This window comes from Vidua macroura, chromosome 5 (genome assembly GCF_024509145.1).
Source record: "Vidua macroura isolate BioBank_ID:100142 chromosome 5, ASM2450914v1, whole genome shotgun sequence".
In the NCBI taxonomy this organism is placed as follows: Eukaryota; Metazoa; Chordata; class Aves; order Passeriformes; family Viduidae; genus Vidua; species Vidua macroura.
The window spans coordinates 49,417,676-49,435,694 of NC_071575.1; the positions used below are offsets into that span (position 1 = coordinate 49,417,676).

At 39.9% G+C, this 18,019-nt stretch overlaps 1 long non-coding RNA gene across 2 annotated transcripts in view; it reads right to left on the reverse strand.

Moving 5' to 3' along the window:
• LOC128807145 (uncharacterized) overlaps nt 1–18,019 on the reverse strand; it is a 28,104-nt gene that overhangs the window by 7,767 nt on the left and 2,318 nt on the right. Inside the window, exons 2-4 of one of the 2 annotated variants that reach the window (XR_008437063.1) lie at nt 16,445–16,542; nt 14,375–14,451; nt 92–161 (exon numbers count right to left, since the gene is read on the reverse strand). This is a non-coding gene — a long non-coding RNA (uncharacterized LOC128807145). The remainder of the gene's footprint in view (nt 1–91; nt 162–14,374; nt 14,452–16,444; nt 16,543–18,019) is intronic. The other variant, XR_008437062.1, reaches the window with a different exon arrangement.

Here is an 18,019-nt window from a genome sequence, read left to right on the forward strand (position 1 = left end):
GAGTAACTGCATGGCCCAACAAGGATGCCAGCACTTGTGTTTGGTATCTTAAGTCCCTAATTAGTCATGATCCACAAGAAATTTCAATTACCTGAATCTGTGTCCCTCAGGGTCATCCATCCTGTGTTTCATGTCTGTAAGGTGCTTTGTATCTGGGACACCTGAAGAGAAAAATCCACAGGGCTCTTGGTTCTTCTGAAGCAAGTGGAGCCAGCCACACCCTTCTCCCACACATTTCCTCCCAGTTACATGAGATGTCTCCCACTGAATTCACAAGTTTCCTTTTGTGAAGTGTATTTTAAGTGGGTACCCCACAAAAACTGCAATACATACCATCCTGTGCCTTTCTAAGTCAGATCCTACAAGCTTATTTCTCCAGCGTGTTATCTCAGGGGAATATTTTGTACTTAACTCACTCACAAGAATATTTCAATGCACATTATCTCATTGACAGCAGGCTGAGTACGAGCTAATGTGTGCCCAGGTGGCCAAGAAGGCCAGTGGCATCCTGGGTTGGATCAGAAACAGTATGGCCAGCAGGACTAGGGATGTGATTCCTTTCCTGCACTCAGCACCAGTGAGGCCACACCTTGTGTGCTGTGTCCAGCTCAGGGCCCCCACAATTTAGAAAGGATGTTGAGATGTTGAAATGTGTCCAGAGAAGGGCAGTAAAGTTGGTGAAGGGTCTGGAACACAAGTCCTGTGAGTGGCAGCTGAGGGAGCTGGGCTTGTTTAGCCTGGAGAAGAGGAGGCTCAGGGGAGACCATATCACTCTACAACCACCTGAAAGGAGGCTGTAGCCAGGTGGGGGTTGGCCTCTTCTCCCAGGGAATCAGAGACAGGACAAGAGGACACAGACTTAAGCTGGGCCAGGGGAGGTTTAGGTTGGAAGAAGTTCTTCACAGAGAGTGATTGGGCATTGGAGTGGGCTGCCCAGGAAGGTGGTGGAGTCACTGTCCCTGGAGGTGTTTTAGAAAAGACTGGATGTGGCACTCAGTGCTATGGTCTAGTTGACAAAGTGGTGTTAGATCATAGGTTAGACTCAATGGTCTCACAGATCTCCAACCTAGTTAATTCTGTGATCTCAACTAATTAAAAACAGTATTTATATGCTCCTGTCATTTCAAAATATCAGGAAAACCCAACATCAAAACACATTTTCTCCAGACATATTTACTTCTTAACAAAAAATACATATGCTCAGTTTTACCTCCAAGTATATTTCAGGGAAAAGTTCAGACTTGATGATCTCCAGAGGTCCCTTCTAACCCTAAATATTCTTTTATTCTGTGAAAAATGCATTGAAAATAGTAGCTAAGAATGAAAACATTCTGCTATGTCACAAGACCGATCCATTTTTTTATTCTAATTATTTATATTTCATTTACTTTCCAATAAATTTTCAGGATTTCCCTGAAAAGCCAGTAAAAAAATCTCCAAGGTTTTAAAACAGTCTGCTATTAATACCAGGGTCTTCAATCTAAACCAGTGTACCACACAGTCAAATGATGGTCTGAAGTTGAATACCAGATTTGTAACACATTCCTCTGATTACTTCTCATGATTTCTCAGGGATGCTATATATTGCATTTTTTGAAAGGGTCAACAGAATCACAAGCTTCCCATGCTCAGTTTTTCATCCTAGTAATTTTGATTATAGCAGGTACACACTGCAGCAGATCTGCAGCTGACTTACACTGGCAGGCTTCCCACCGCAGGAATATTAACAGTGCATGGGGCCTATGGTCAAAACATTAATGGTTGGCCTACACAAAAGCCAAGAGACTGAAAAATAGGGAGGGATATCCTCACCCCACAGAAATTTTCCTGTTGATTTCACACCAACTTTTTGAGTGCACTATTAACTCAACCATTGAGAGTCATTTGCCTCTATTTAGGAAGATTTTTAATCCATTGAGAGTAACTTGCCTCTATTAAAGAAGGTTTTTAATACATCCAACAATATTAAAGGTTTCCAAAACAAAGGAAAATGGTACACAGTACCACTGGGTTGCTCAGGCTTAGCATATTGCTAATTTTCTGTCTCTGGTGTTAAAATCAGTCATAGAGACCTACATGCTTTATGTAAATAAATTATGAGGTTGCGGTGGCAAAAACAGTACATATGAGAAACTGCAAAAGGGCCTCAAAATAATTTTATACCTAAAGATCAAACTCACCCTTCAGAAATTTGATTTCTGGGATCTAGCCATAATACTATATCAGAGGAAAAGGTCATAGCAGATAAATGAAATAGAAATCATAATAGGTTTTTTACTCACTAAGCAAGACATCTATTCCTGAAAATTCCAATTTCCATTCTTTTTAACAAACAGGTCATGAACTGAGTATTCCGAGCATGAAAGAAAGACACAGGAAATCTTAGGATTGTGCCAAACTGATTAGTAAAAACATTTACAAGAAATTGTGATCTCACAGACAGCAGGGAGAACTCAAAACAACTTTATTGACTCAACAGACACCAGCCCAGTGGAAATCAGTCTCTCACTCCAGAACTGTGCTCTGACACTAAACCTGATTTTTTCTTTTGCAATCCCCATCCACCTGCTAACGCTACAGGTGCATTTACTTACAGCGAGGATACCAAAAGAGTCTTTCTGATTAAGCCTAAGCACTTGTAGCCACTCCATGACCTCCTGGGGGACAGAAGAGAAAAGATTTCTGTTTTGTAAGAAAATCTGCTTCTCTGGCTGCTGTTGCTATTAATTTTGGTGTTTTCCTTTCAAGAGCCAGCAGCCTCCTCACTACACACAATGCCTGGGGAGAGACCCTCAGCAGAAGGTAAATCCTTGCCATATTCAGCCCAGGGAGACCCTCTGGTTTGTGTGTACTTTTCTGTTTCAGTAGGAAGTACTTTGAATCAGCCTGGTGCTCTTTGGAGGTTCATCACTATCTGCCAAACGTTGTCTTACATGCATTACAATTTAACAGGGAAGGCATCCTTGCTCGGGCCTCTGAGGCTCTGTGCACTCCTACAATCACCATGCCAGGTTCTAATTATCAAGCACACAGTGAGACCCTCTCTGGCACAAATCACAGTTGAATATCCTCCTTTAGCATGTGAAAAATGTTACTGCCAAAAACTTTAGGGTGCATGACCAAACATGGATACCTCAGCTGCCAGGAGGCTGCAGCTCACTGGGGCAGTTGGCATGCTTTGCAAGTGTGACAAAACTGAACACAAATGCTAAAAATAGAGTTTGAAATTTAATTAGGAAGGAAAAAAAAGCTCTCCAGACAACAGTGTTATATTCTCTATCTTGTGTGGCTCAATATAAAATAAAGGGAGTTTAAGAAAGACAGTGGAGCTGCAGCCTGTTGGACCTCATGGTGGGGAATTGATGGCAAACATATGGAAAGATGTGACAATACATACACCCTCGTCAGCAAGTGGAACATAACAAAGAGTGAGTCACATCCAACTCCAATTGTATGCTATCAGTTTCTTTAAGCAAACCTTAGAAGAGAAGACTGCTACAGGAATGACAACCATCATCAGAAGTTAAAAACCTTCACCATGTGACTTTCACATTTTGTAGACAAATGTAATTAAATTAATAGCTTCTTCATTCATTGTCAGTTACTGGAAATGTATCTATTGAAATTACCTGGTCTGCTGAATCTCTAGCCATGCCTATGTGATATATCTGTCACCTGGGCACAAGAACTGCAACAGCATTGAAACATTTCCCTCAAAGGTCAATAGCTCAATAACTGTGAAAATGCTCCAGCACTGCTGTGTCCTCCATATAGCTTTGAGCACCAAATTGTTGCAGCGATTGTCAGAATTTTTGAACAGTAGCTCTGTATCAGATGGGAAGAGGGTAAAAAATTGTCAGGCCCATGCAATTCCCACAAATCACGTCACTGAAGTGATGAAAACAAACTCGCCTCATTGAAAGGTGTAACCTGGCCTGCTGTATGAAATGCAGGTAAACAAAAGGCATCTATGTCAGGACTATTTCTACTTCTTTTTATGAATATTAAGTTTAGTCAAAAATATCCTGAAGAAAGACCTGTACATCTGCAATAACAGTGATAAAATACTTTTGCTAGGAATCTTATTATTAATTTGTATCAGCAGGATTTTCTTAAGACCATCACAAAAATACAAAGTAAATTATTTTAAAATATGTTCAAATCTATGTCATGTATCTAGGAGCTTCAAAACGTATCTGCAAATTCATTTGGAAAAATTAAGGGAAATTCTATTGCCCATTCTGGGCACCTAAAATAGGTTTTGTGTCTCTGCCTCTAGTATCTTCACACTACCAACAAGGCATCATCACATGGAGGTTCTGTGCACGAATACCTACCCAATATTATTCTCTGTAGATAATTCTAAATAGGAAGATAAGGTCTGGATGGTGATGAACAATATGTTTATATTATTACTACTGTGACGAACAAATCATTATTGACACAACACTTCTCTCAAGACTCCCCTTTCAAAGTCCCTATAGTATTTACCATAAAATTTTGTAGTTACATATTTTACTGCATAAAATAGTGAATGGTGTTAAAATAGTAACTTCATTGCAGGGAAAGTAGCGTCCCTGAAGGTTAATGGCCCATACTGAAAAGCCAGTAACAAATGTCTTTGCTTAATGAAATGCTTGGTTTAGATCATATTTTTCATATTGTGCTTCTGCACTAGTCTGCCAAGTAGATAGTATAAAACAGACTCATGACTCATTCATAAAGTACAACATACAGGATCAACACTCTGGTATTTTCAACCTGAATTCAAATCAACATGGTCTCATCTCAGTGAAAAAAAATCAACAAAAACCAACCCACTAAACTTCTTTTATCACTTGAATGAGAACACAGAAAACTTTTTCCAGCATTTCTACATTCAGCCACAATCAGGAAATTAGAGGCCGCAAGAAGATCAAAGGATTTTACTGCTCAAGGTACCCAACATTATTTTCTACAAGTTTAATGCCACTCCTCCCCACCACTCTTACTAACACTCCTAAATAGCTAGGTCAAATTTTATGAGGAGTAATTTTAAAAGCTGGAAGAGCTTTCTCTGGAAAAAAGCCATCTGTTTGAAGTGCTCAACTGCAAGATCTGAAACTCTTCCCAGAATTTTTTCACTTCCCAGATGTACTGCAAGTTCCAAATATCTGAGCATAAAGTGACATATTTGCACAGTTGCAAGGGAACTTCTGTTCAGTAGTGAAGCAGAACTGAGCAGTAAGCTGTCAGATACAGGGGATCTGAACAAGGAGGGCTGCTGCTTTGGCTTATCTATGTTTTGCAATGCCAGTGTTATGTTTTTCATGTATATGAAAGTTATCCACAAATGCAGACACTTATGTTGTGCAGTGGGTTTTCTTCAGATACAGATTGCATATATATCACATCTTCCCACAGAGCCAAGCTGCACTTAGAGAATATGAGAGATATTCCTCAGCCTACAATCATTTTTAACTCAAGACAAGGGAAAACTGATAAAAAGCTGTTGAAAAAGCATCAAATCCATCCTACCTCTGTGATCAGCTAATATCAGTACACTGTTCAACATGAAGCTATTAAACAGTAATGCAGATCACAGCATACAGCTCAAAAATCAATCACTCTTAGGAAGACTTGTTAATGAAATTATTAGCAAAATAATTTGTGTTTAGGAAATACTGAAAATTGTATAAGTGTCTTCATAAAAGCCTCCTTGTTTCCTTTGATGATGCTTCTAATTAAACACTCTTCTGATTAAACTGCTAATGAAAATTTCAGCCTGCTATGATAATGCCTACTGCCAAGGCCTGAGGAGGAAAGCTGACTAGAGAACTAGCAGAAAGAACCAATTTTGGAGATACAAGTTGTCCTTTATTATAATGAATACAACTACCTAGTTTGGAGAGAGTGCTTTTCATACATACATTTCAAAGCACCTGCACAGAAATACAAGGCTGGAAGATGCATCAGGAGATTAATTGGTCCAACCCATGTCACTAAGGGTAGACACACTTAAGCTGCCTTGGCAAACATTTGTCTAATGTTTTCTTTTAAAAAACACTTGTACAAGCTACAGGGATTTCACGGTTTCATTATTTGTATAGTGAAAAAAAGTTCTCCTGGGTTTCTTTTCTAAATCTTTGTCATTTGGTATGAGACTCATATCCTTCTTTTTGCCCCAACACTGACTACATAGCCAACAGTCAGGTTACCTACAGAAAAAAAATTCAACAAAGATGCCCCATCTTAATCTCTTTTTTCTCAGATTAAAAAATCTTTTCATCCCTTAGTCATAGCCTTTATTTTCTTAACATATTATGTTTCTTCTTGCTGGTTCTTCCCAGTTTATCTTTATTTCTTTCCCTCTAAAATGTAGTGCCAGAGATAAACTTGGTACTCTCAAAATGTACCACTTTATAGAGTGATTAGGTCAGCAGCTGTGTTGTTCATGGCTAAACTAAGTCACTAATAATATAACCCAAGTTGCCTGCACAACCAACATACTACAGCACATTACATGCTTAGAGTTTTTTTTCCACAGATTGAGAAATGTGGTTCTAGGTGCAAACAAGGCAAATAAGTAACTTGCCTGAGGATCTTTCTGGTCATACAAGTTAGATGGGTCTACAATACACTGATACAATCCTCTTTTTTTATAAGTTTATATCCTACTTTTGTCTTGAGATTATGTCCTTCCCCTAACTCATTCTTTTGTGATTACCTTAGTTGAACCACTGCACTCAGGAAAGCTGCCTCAAGAGAACAACTTTTAACCAAGGAGCTAGAGCAAAGCCAGGAGCTCAAGTTAGTTGGAACCCTAATCCTTTATACCTCATTAAAAAGAGGTATTAATGCCTGCATTAAAAGAATATTACATTCATTTTACATAATACATATATCTAAATACCTATGTATTTAGTGATTTCACACTTCCTTTGTCTCTATTTTAACTAATTTTGATCCATTAACTTTGAATAACTTGCATAATCCAGCCAGACAATACCAATGAATGAGAGACCTCTGGCTTCTAAAATGGGAGCTGTACAAAAAGGAATTTCTTGAGCACTTATTCATAGATGTGTCAGGCAGAAAACAGGCCAGATTCAGGAAGCAGAGCAAAGCTAAGAGCACAATAGAGACATTGTTCATGGTGTAATAGGGAATTATGATATTTGGAAAGATGGAAACATTAGACTTGGGTAGGTGAGGGAGGAGATGCACTGAGGCTCCACGTTTGCATTGTTATACCAACCCTCCTGCCACTCTCTCCCTCATGTCAAACCTGATGCATGGAAAAAATGCCCAAGGGCCCCAGGGGGTGTCTCCTTCTAACAAGTGCTCTCTGAGGCCACTGACCCTGACAGAGAGCTCTGTGAGACTGCAGCCAGTGGGCAAGGGATGAAGTTCTCTCAAATTCCTGAGAGAAGCTGATTCTTCAGCAATGCTTACACACACACTGGTAATGGCAGATTCTGTGCAAAGACTGGCACAGCAGTTAAAACTCACAGGCAAGCACATTGACCATCAGCTCCCTCTACTGTAAATACATTGGGATATGTTCTTCTGCCACACCACAGCTCCCCAAAATGCTCAGATTTGACAAAAGTACTACTCTGAAGCACTGTGACTAAGATCACTGGAAAAATGGATCCTGTAGAACCGGCAGACAGGAAGACAGCACAGATTTTTCTTTTCAGTTCTTGTGGTTATGATAATTGAGTTTTCAGTCTTCTTGTATGCTGCATATATCCATCTCTAGTTCGTCTCAAAACTAGAATAAATTTCATGATCTTAATCTAATATCTTACAAACAACTGTAAGCTACAGTCTACAGAACAGTCTGCTGCAGTAACTGCAGTCCTGCCTTTATTAGTCACAATATTAATTTCTAACAGAAAATGTAATGGTGTGGGCCCTAACCTCTGCTGATCATTTTCCTAATTATGATGTTTTGTCTTCCTGAAAAGGTTAAAATTCTGACTAGTCTCAATATCTGATGGCTGTGTCCATCTATACTGAGGGCTATTCTTGGTTCCAGCAGAAATCAGAGACATTTGCAGCACAGCTCAGTAACATAGTTCCATTAATTGATAAGATTTACTCAAAAGTATGACTTGAAAGGACAGAAATATTTGCTCAGGCCAGACTGAATTAAATTAATAGTTTAAACATAAAAATACAAGAGGCTGGCTTTTTTAAGAGAAACTGAAATATTTTTTGTTTTAAAATTGACCTTATTTTTTAATGTTAGACTAAACAAAAGTTTAATTTCAGATTAAACCAGTGCCCATGGTTTTACTCAGCATGAAATCCAATTAAATGATCAAAGTCTCAAAAGTCAGCCAAGAGATCAACAACAATGAGGACAGCAGAGAGGCTCTGAGACTTGCCCAAGAGTGGATAGTCAGAGCCTGTAGTAAAATTTTTATGTAATGGAAAGCAAAGACACAAGATCAGAAAGAATCCAAACAGCCAGAAAAGGGATCAATAGCCTATCCATGAAAATGGCTCATTTATTGATTACAAAAAGGAGAAGGAAGGTGTTAAAGTTGTAAGACAGGGATAGAGAGCTGAGCGCTGAGATTCCAATTTGCTTGGATGTTGAAGAACAGAGACGAAGAAGAAGATGAAAGAGTGAACAGATGAAAATAATATGATCAAGGAAGGTTAGCTCAGAGGAAAAGGACACATCAAGGGGATGGGCTGAAAGCACTGAAAGGGCACTGAAAGCTAGCAAGCATCTCCAAGTAAGGAACCTGAGAGACAGACAGAGCTGACCTAGACAGTAGGAGAAAGGGACAGGAGGCGAGGACACCAGCATGTCTGACAAGCATGGGTTGGAAAGATTTCAAAAAACACCCCAGCTTCTCATGCCATCCTTTCTGTATGCTGTAGTGCAGATGGTCACATCTCATCCTTAGCCATGGGCCTCTAGAGTCCTCACAGAGAGATAATGAGAGAACAAGGATAAAAAGCAGCAAGTCAGTTGAAACTTAATGTTTACTTTGTACCATTCCTTTGATAGGAATAGAATAGTCAAAGCAGATAAAGCTGCTTAGAAATAGGAATTGACAAAGTATAGCAAGTACGTGAGTGGAACTTTATCAGAATTATGCCACCACTCATTAATCTGTATCACAGTAATGGTGTTACTTTAAAGTTAACACCATTATTTCAAAGCAAAAGGTCTTCTGGATCTCTAGCAACTCACTGAAAACCCTTTACAGCTAATCAGTATCATTGCTTCAAAGGAAATTAAACTGTCTCCACCCAGTAACTCTAGTGGCATTTGATCTACAATTGGCTTGAAGTTAAAAATTAATTACCCTTCCAACATATTGATTACATGACTATAAATATAAAAGCAGCAGCCCAGAACAATGTACACTGACCCTCTGTTGAAACAGCATGTTTGTTTTCAAAAGGAGCTAATTAAGTTCCCGCGAAGAGGCAGCAGTAAAACTAAAACCAACAGTGCCATCTAGTGCGTTGCTGTGGTCAGAGCATCACACAGAATCGCATCACTCTTTATTTCACTATTTCCTAATGCTAACAGAAAAGGACTGATAAATTAATGCCACACTCTATCTGCCTGAGGTCCCGAGTCTTACCAGTGGGGAATATAAAACTTCCAGACAAAGACGGTCTTACATCATATTTACATTTGTATTATTAATAAAACCTCACCGTTAAATCTACTTAGTAGATTTAACTACTGACTGTGAATTAACTGAAATAAAGTTCTACATTGACATTAATTCTCAGGTTCTAAATAATTTTGTTTCAGAACAGCTACATTGAAACATTTCTGTTATTTTTAGATGTTATCTAGGCTGAGAGGGGAGTTGTTCAGCCTGGAGAAAGCTCCAAGGGGAGCTTACAGCATCCTTCCAGTATCTGAATGGGCCCAAAGGAAAGCTGGAGAGGGACTTTTTACAAGGGTGTGGAGTGACAGGAAAAGGGAGAATGGCTTTAAAGTGAAAGAGGGTAGGTTTAGGTTAGATATCAGGAAGAAATTCTTTACTATAAGGGTGGTGAGACAATGGAACAGGTTACCCAGAGAAGCTGTGAATGCCCCATCCCTGCAAGTGCTGAAGGCCAGGCTGGATAGTGCTTTGAACAACCTGCTCTAGGGGAAAGTAGCCCTGACCACTGCAGGGGCAGGCAAAGTGGGGGGAGAGGGCACAACTAGGTGATCTTTAAGGTCTTTTCCAACCCAAGTTATAATCTTTATAATATGCACTAAAAGAGATAAAAAATTCTGCATATGTTTCAAAGCTTTTTATTAGAATCACAGAATATGATGAGTTGGAAGGGACCCACAAGGATCATCAAAGTCAAATTCCTGGCCCTGCACAGGACAACCCCAAGAATCACATCATGTGCCTGAGAGCACTGTCCAAATGCTTCTTGAACTCTGTCAGGCTGGTGCTGTGAACACTTCCTTGGGGAACCTGTTCCACTGTCCAAACACCTTCCGGGTGAAAAATCTTTTCTGAATATACAACCTAAACCTCCCCTGACTCAGTTTCATGCTGTTTCTTCAAGTCCTGTCACTGGTCACAAAAGAAAAGAGATCCGTGCCTGCCCCTCCTCTTCCCCTCGTGAGGAAGTTATAACTGCAATGAGGTCTCCCCTCAGTCTCCTCTCCTCCAGGCTGAACAGACCAAGTGACCTCAGCCACTCCTCATATGGCTTCTCCTCGAGGCCCTTCACCTTCCTCGTGGCCCTCCTTTGGATGCTCTCTCATAGCTTTGTATCTTTCTTATATTGTGGCACACAAAACTGCCCAGAATACTCACTGTGAGGCTGTCCCAGTGCAGAGCAGAGCAGGACAATCCCCTCCCTTGCCCAGCTGGTGATGCTGTGCCTGATGCCCCCCAGGACAGGGTTGGCCCTCCTGGCTGCCAGGGCACTGCTGACCCACATTCAACTGGCCATCGACCAGGACCCCCAGCTCCCTTTCTGCAGCACTACTTTCCAGCATCTCATTCCTCTGTACCTACATCCAGGGCTCCCTTGCAGGTAGAGAGAATACAGATTCGGCTCCCTTTTCCCAAAATCCTATACAGCCCTCCCACTGTATCTAGCATCATACTTGGCCCTCTACACTACACTAAAGTACATTCATTGTCAGCTTTAAATATAGATTGCCTTAAACTGCAAAAGAGATCCTAAAATTAAGGCTGTATATCCTGCAGCAGGAAAAGAAAGATTACAATCTCTGTGCCAATTGCCTCAGATCCCCTTCTACCCTAAAGACTCATATTTCACTGGGGGTTTTTTTGTACCTATAGGCTGGTATCATTAATCTTTAATCCATAAAATATAGTGTCAGGCACGTCTGAGTTGACATTGGGTACACAGATGTGTGCAGCATGCACAGAAGTCAAGCACACATCCTTCAGACTTTGCAGCATTATTCATCAGCTTCTCCCTGACATCAGGGGAACTAGTCCATTGACATTCACTGAAAACTCTTCACTATTTGTTTTGGTTTCCCTTTTGTTTTGTTTTGGTTGGCCAAGAGAAATTCCTGTAAATGTTAAAACATAAAACCCTTGCTATGACATGGACCTGGCCCATTTTAGTCCATTCCTCTCCACCTTGTGCCATGGGCAGGCTCAGGCCCTCACCACTGTCCTTCCCAGCCTCTGCCATGAGCAGGGCTGGTCATCAGCATGTGACCCCACCAGGCTGTTCACCATACACACAACAAAGCCCCAATTCCCCAACTTTGGCCAGGTTTAGAGAGCTGCAACAGACTTTTGTGACTCAATCAGGGTTTATTAACAGACCATTTGAAAAATCCTTCCCTGGAATACAGCCCACAAGAAGAGACAGACTATATTGCATGGAAACTAGGAAGGGCAATGTGCTGTAAGGAAAAAAAGTACATGAGATCTGCTTCCCTTTTCTCCCCACCTTCTCATTTCCCCACTCTTTTCCCAGGTCTTCTCTTTCTTCCCTGGCTCCCAGGAGAATTCCCAGCTGACAAGGCAGCGAGCAATGGTGGTATCAGCAGTCTGATGTGGCTCAGAACAAAGACTGTGACTAAAAGGAATGTAGAGCCAAACCCAGAAACAAGTGGCAATGAAGAGCTAGAACCACCATGCTGTGGTGTGGTTTTTACTTTAAGTTTGTGTTTGCCCACTATTCTCCTCCCTAATCTCCTCCCCTCCTGAGTTGCCAATCTCCCCAGGCCATTCCCTAACTTCCTCCCACCCAAGTTGTCAATCCTCCCTATCCCTACCCCTTTTCCCAGAGTGTTCCTTGTCTATCTTGTAGTATTCGATACCCCATTTGTTGCTTTGTATTATCCCCCTCCCCTGCTCTCCCTGATAGGTTTATAGAATGTTAGTCCTGCCCTAGATTCCTTCTCTGCCATGCCCTCATTGGTTAGTTGCCCTATACCATTCCCCCTATAAAAACCTCTGCACACCCCCCTCCCCCCCCCCCCCCCCCCCACTTTTGTCTTGGGGTCCCAGGTCGTGGACCTGGTAAATCCATCCAGTTTTACCCCAAGTCCCGTGTCGTCGTTATCTGTTCCTGCGCCGGACCAAGCGATATCTGGGAATAGCAGAGCTCACGGGAGGAAGGTTGCACCTCTGTTGTCGCTGCCCAGCACACCACGACAGCGCACTGCGACACCACCAGAAATTAACATATGCAGCTCCGACCATCGTGTACTGCTCAAGGGGACAGCTGGAAAAGCATGTGTGATGACACAAGTTGTATGAGGAAGCTGGACTCAGATACAGCAGTTCTGTATGTAAGCACAACCAGGTTTAAAAACAGCTCTTAATATCATCGTGTCAGCAAGCAGCACAGGAAGGCAGTGGTCCACCTGTGTCTTACCACCTATACCATCTTTCCTTCTAGGTCTTTCATAGGTTATCAAACTCTCATCTTCTGCTACCATTAAATTCCAAGAAAACTGTCTTGTCCTGTGTTGTACCTGAAACATCTATAAAGGCACCTTGCTGCTCTTCTTCCCACTTTCCCTAAAAATTGCTTTTAAGGGCCACAAAAATTTAGAAAACAAATAATAGGGAGACTAGAGAACCCTCTTCATCACACTAGATGGTGTTACTTTACATTTCTAGATATCCCACTTCTGCTTGTAGCTCTTCATCACTTAATCCTACACATCACAACAGAAACAGGGGATTTCTTTTTTTGCTGCATTTCATGATCTGACATGAGAGACTAAAGCCAGAACTTCAAAATATTACTGTGAGGAAGGAAGTGGAGCACAGTATTTGCACTAAGTTTCCACGGATTGCAAAAGCCTGAGCTTACCATTTGGGAAGCATGTACACTAGGCTTTTTCTCAGACTAATACTGATCCATATCAGTCAGGGATATCATTATAGCACAGCAACAGGAATTAAAACAGGCACAGGTATGGAGCAAATGCAATTCTCTAAAAATTGGAAAACTGGTTAAAGCATGTGTGGAATAAAACTTTGTTCCCTTTCAGGGTCAAAAACATTTTCTTTGGTTCAAAATAGTTCATCTAGATATTACAAGATATTAAAAAAAATTACTACCAAAATGCAGTTACAGTTCTGAGATTTTCCATTCCCAGTTAATCCATACAAAATGCTTTCTAAAGTGCCACAAAGAGGAAAATGACAGCATTTTTTTTAGTAATTATTCCTTTGTGCATTTCTTGAGCTTGGAGAAATGAAACTAGTAAAATCAGACCTTTAATCTTTGTGTTACTTTTTTTCTGAGTTGCTCTTCTTAAAATTGCTCTTCTTCAAAAAGTTACTTCTTGGGGAGTTGTTGAGGACATTATGGTGGGATGTATTTTCTCTGGGTTTGCATTAGAGGTTTGTCAATTGTTTTCATGACAGCTGAGGGAGAACTACCCCTATAATGCAATTTACTGCAACAACAAAAAGTATTTTCCCTCTTTACAAACTTCTTGGGAATAAACAGAATTGTTAATTTAATCAAAAACTCATTCCCATTGAGATAATGAACAGTGGAAATACTTGGGGGGGGCAAATTCTTCCTTTTAAACAATTGAAACAGGGTTTGTCAATATTAAGCCTATGAAGCTGGTCACAGCTGAGTTCAAAACAAGCATTTGTTGATTAATAATGCTTGTTTTGAACTTATTAAATTAATAATACACTGGGTAATTTCTGCACTAACTTTGTTATGCCTCTGATACTAATCTTTGCAACAGACCTCTGTACCATTATAAACCAAATTAAGTGTAGAATTGAGGCCTCAGAATAAGAAAATGTAAGGGGTTTAAGTCAAACAAGTTGAATGCTATCTTGGGGCAATGTATAGTGATATAAAACTTATCATTCCCTCAGACACATTGTACATTTATCTGTAACCTTCCTTGATTCCTGCTCATTTTATTTACCTGACCTTATCCACAGTCATCATCAGCTTCAGAATCCATGTGGGTAAAATCTTGGCTCTCTTGCAATCTCAAATTTTCTATGACAACAGAAAATTGAGACCAATGCAATTACTACAGTCATATATAGGACTACTTCTGCTAAAGTCAAATGGCAAGATAAAATCTCCAGTATCTTTTGCATCTAATGGGGTTTCACTGTCATCCAGTGCAGTGTTAAGAAATGACAGCTCTCCCAAGGAAGCAGATCTTCGGCTCTAAGGCCACAGGTAAGTCCTGACTGCTACAGGCAAATTGCACCACTGTCTTAACCAGTCTTTGATTAAACAGAACACTGCAGAACAACAACAAAAAAGGAAAAACAAAACAACAACAAAAAACCAACCAACAAACAAAAAATTTACAGAAACAAAAGAAACATATTTTAATAGACCAGTGTGATTTTATCAATACACAACATGGCAACTGTTTCAAAAGTAGATTATAGAAATAATGTTCCTACAAATACATTCAGACGCTGTCCTAACTTTCACAAATATTTAGCATTCAGGACTATTATTGAGGTCAGAAGCAAGTGTGCTCAAGTGCTTATGCTGTTTATGATTCAGATGCCCAACATTCAAAAATAAAATTATTTTATTTCAAAATCCAACCTTCTCTTCCTGCTATTTCTTCCAATATGTTCACAAGGTCAAAAATTAAGGCCCCACACCACTGTTAAGCAGCATGAAGTACTACTGACTCTCTGAGGCACTTTTCTCTACACTAGCCCAGAAATTCTCAGCTCTTTACTCACATCTGCTTGAATGGTTTATCTTTATTGAGATTTTATCTACATGAGACTTTCAGGTCTACAGAGAATAAAACAAAAAAGGAATTTGGACTCCTACAGTGAATTTCAACTTCATTAAACAAATCAGCACATTTACCATTTCCTGTTGAAAAATAAAATTGCCAAACAATGTCTCCTTTAGAACTAAAGTAAATAAATCCAGCTAGAAGACTACACTTCTTTTTTTTTTTTTTTTTTTTTTTTTTTTTTTAAATTCTTTTTTTTTCCTGTAACAATCTGATGGCTGGGAAGAGCAGTGCTCCAGCTCCTTTGCTCTCTCCTCAGTTTTGCTTTCTCCTGCTGCTTTCTCAATCTATCTTGGTACAGAGCAAAGGCAAACAAATAGGTACACCAAAAGAGAGTGAGACTGGTTCAGGCTGGAGAAGTTTTGGACTTGCTGTAAGGCACACTGCTATCTTAAGAGTCCTCTTTATGGGGTGCAGAACCCTTACACTTTGATTCTGGTCTGTTTCCTAATGCCCAGCCTGTCCTCTTCCTTTGTTAATCCTAATTGTACTCCATCTCCATGTTACCAAGAGCTACCAATACAGCATTCCTGGTGTCTGAGTAGGAGCTGCAATAAAGGCAGTACAGAAGTACAGCCATCTTGGTACAAAGTCCTTTGTGCATAAATATGTGATTTACCACTTTGAGTTCAGCTTCCCTAGGGAGCACAGAGCAGTTCTGAACTACAAGTGTAGTCCTCTCTCCTTTCCCTTAGCTTTTTAACTTCAGCTGCCCCTTGTGCTCTTCCCTTGGCCCTTGGGCCTCTTCACTGGTCCATCACCTTCTTTCCTTTTGATCTTCTACCAGTAAAAGGGGATTTGGCTGTCATAATACAGGTACTAATATTTAGACAGCTGCATCTGAACTCATATAGACAATAATTTTGTCCTAAGACAGGTGTCTTAACTAGGTCAGATGAATCTCACCTTTGGAGTGCTTATTTCTCCCTGTTGATAGAAGCAAAGGGTCATGAGCTGAGACTCAGGTGTTTATCAGCTAAATATCAAAAATGCTCACCAATAATCCAATTTTAAATACTCAACAAAACTTTTTACAGATGATTTATTTGACCATTCTACTGATTCTGTAGCCTGTATTCTTCAGACATAGGGGAACTGATTGTAGGTTTCTCCAAAAGTGTTAGTTATCTTTGCTGTCTTAGTATGTTAGCTTTTTAAAAGCCACATTGTTAGCTATTAAAATGTTGTCTATAGTGGCCAACTTATTTTCTTTACCTGTCCTTTGACTCCTTGAATATATTGTTTGATAAGATTTGCAGACTTGCAAAAGGGCTTAATCCAAAATTCTCTGAAGAAAGAATCCTGATTTCCTGCTGAAATGTAAAAGGAAGTACTGTCAAGCAAAGAAGATTAGTGACTTCTTATAAAACATCTTTCATTACAGAAAATCTACAGAATGTAGTACATCATCCAGGTTAAACAAGTAGGCCCCAAATACACCTCTCATGAGTTTCTCCTTTGAGCTGATGCAATAGATAAAATGTAAATCACCTGCCTTGATGAAAAAGAATGAAAAAGTGATTTATTTTTTTCTGCATTGTTTATCTCAACATTCAGGGCCAGTGCAGAAGGACAGAGGTGTGGCTGTGCTAACCACTATGCCAAATCACCTCATTGCCAGTCTTCAGGATGGCTTCAGCACAGAAACTGCACTTCTCTCAAGCCATATTGGTAGCCCTGCGGGGAGAACTTGTAGTGAGGAGCTCTGTGCTGTTCCTCCCAGTGCTATACAAGGGCCGTGGGTCTGGCTCTACAGAGTCAATACAGGGAAAAAAAAAACCAGAAGCAGTTCAGTAAAACAGCACAGTACTTGACTGGTAGCTCTACTATGTCTGATCAGATTAAGTAAAACTCAGTAGCTGTTGTTTGGGGAGTGGGTGTGTTCTTTTTATAATTAATTAACTTTTCTCCCACTACATCACTAAACCACATGCTGCTCATCAGACAGATTTGCTAGCCCACAGTGAGCTTCACACAGTGGGACTAGACAACTGCTAAGACATGTTGCTTACTAGCAGTAAGCAACAGTATATTTTGCTGTTCTGTGTGTAATTGTAGTGCAAATTAGTCTTAGATCAATGTGTAGAGACACTGACACATGAAAAAATATGAATTTTGTATATGAGATTTACTGGTTGGAAATTGGCTGTATTCAATTTAAAACAGCAGGCAGAGATATATGACTTCATAGAAGACGTGTTTAAATTCCAAACTAACTCATGTATCACTGCTATATCCAAAATCACTTCTCAGTCTTGACATCCTTAAGCCTCATATCCTGAAATATTTTCTGCATCTCCAGGATTATTTTCAGTCCTCCTTTAAAATCCCCCTGACAATTCCATATTCTTCCTGAGGAGACACACAAACAGTCCAAAATACTTTAGTCACAAAAAACAAAGCCACAAAGTCACATTATTTTCTACACGATTATTTATTTCCCATTAACTCCTAAGGTCACGGTAAAGTACCTGTGTGGGTACTATTAAGAAGATTCACATCAGTTTCTATGATGTGAACATTCACTTCATCATGTTAGTTTCAGCAAATTTCCAAGAAAAATCTGGTGTAAACATGGTACATCCAACAGACAGATATATTAACTTACAAGAAAACTGTTCACATTTATCTGAGAAGACCTTCTACCTTTTTGAACTATCTTCCTGATACATTTTAAATAAAGCAATACCCATGGCAATACATGGCAATATCCCCCAGCTGGCAAATCCCAAGGTGTGTTAAAAATTAACAGATGCATTTCACAGACCTCAGGCAGTTTATCTTACGACT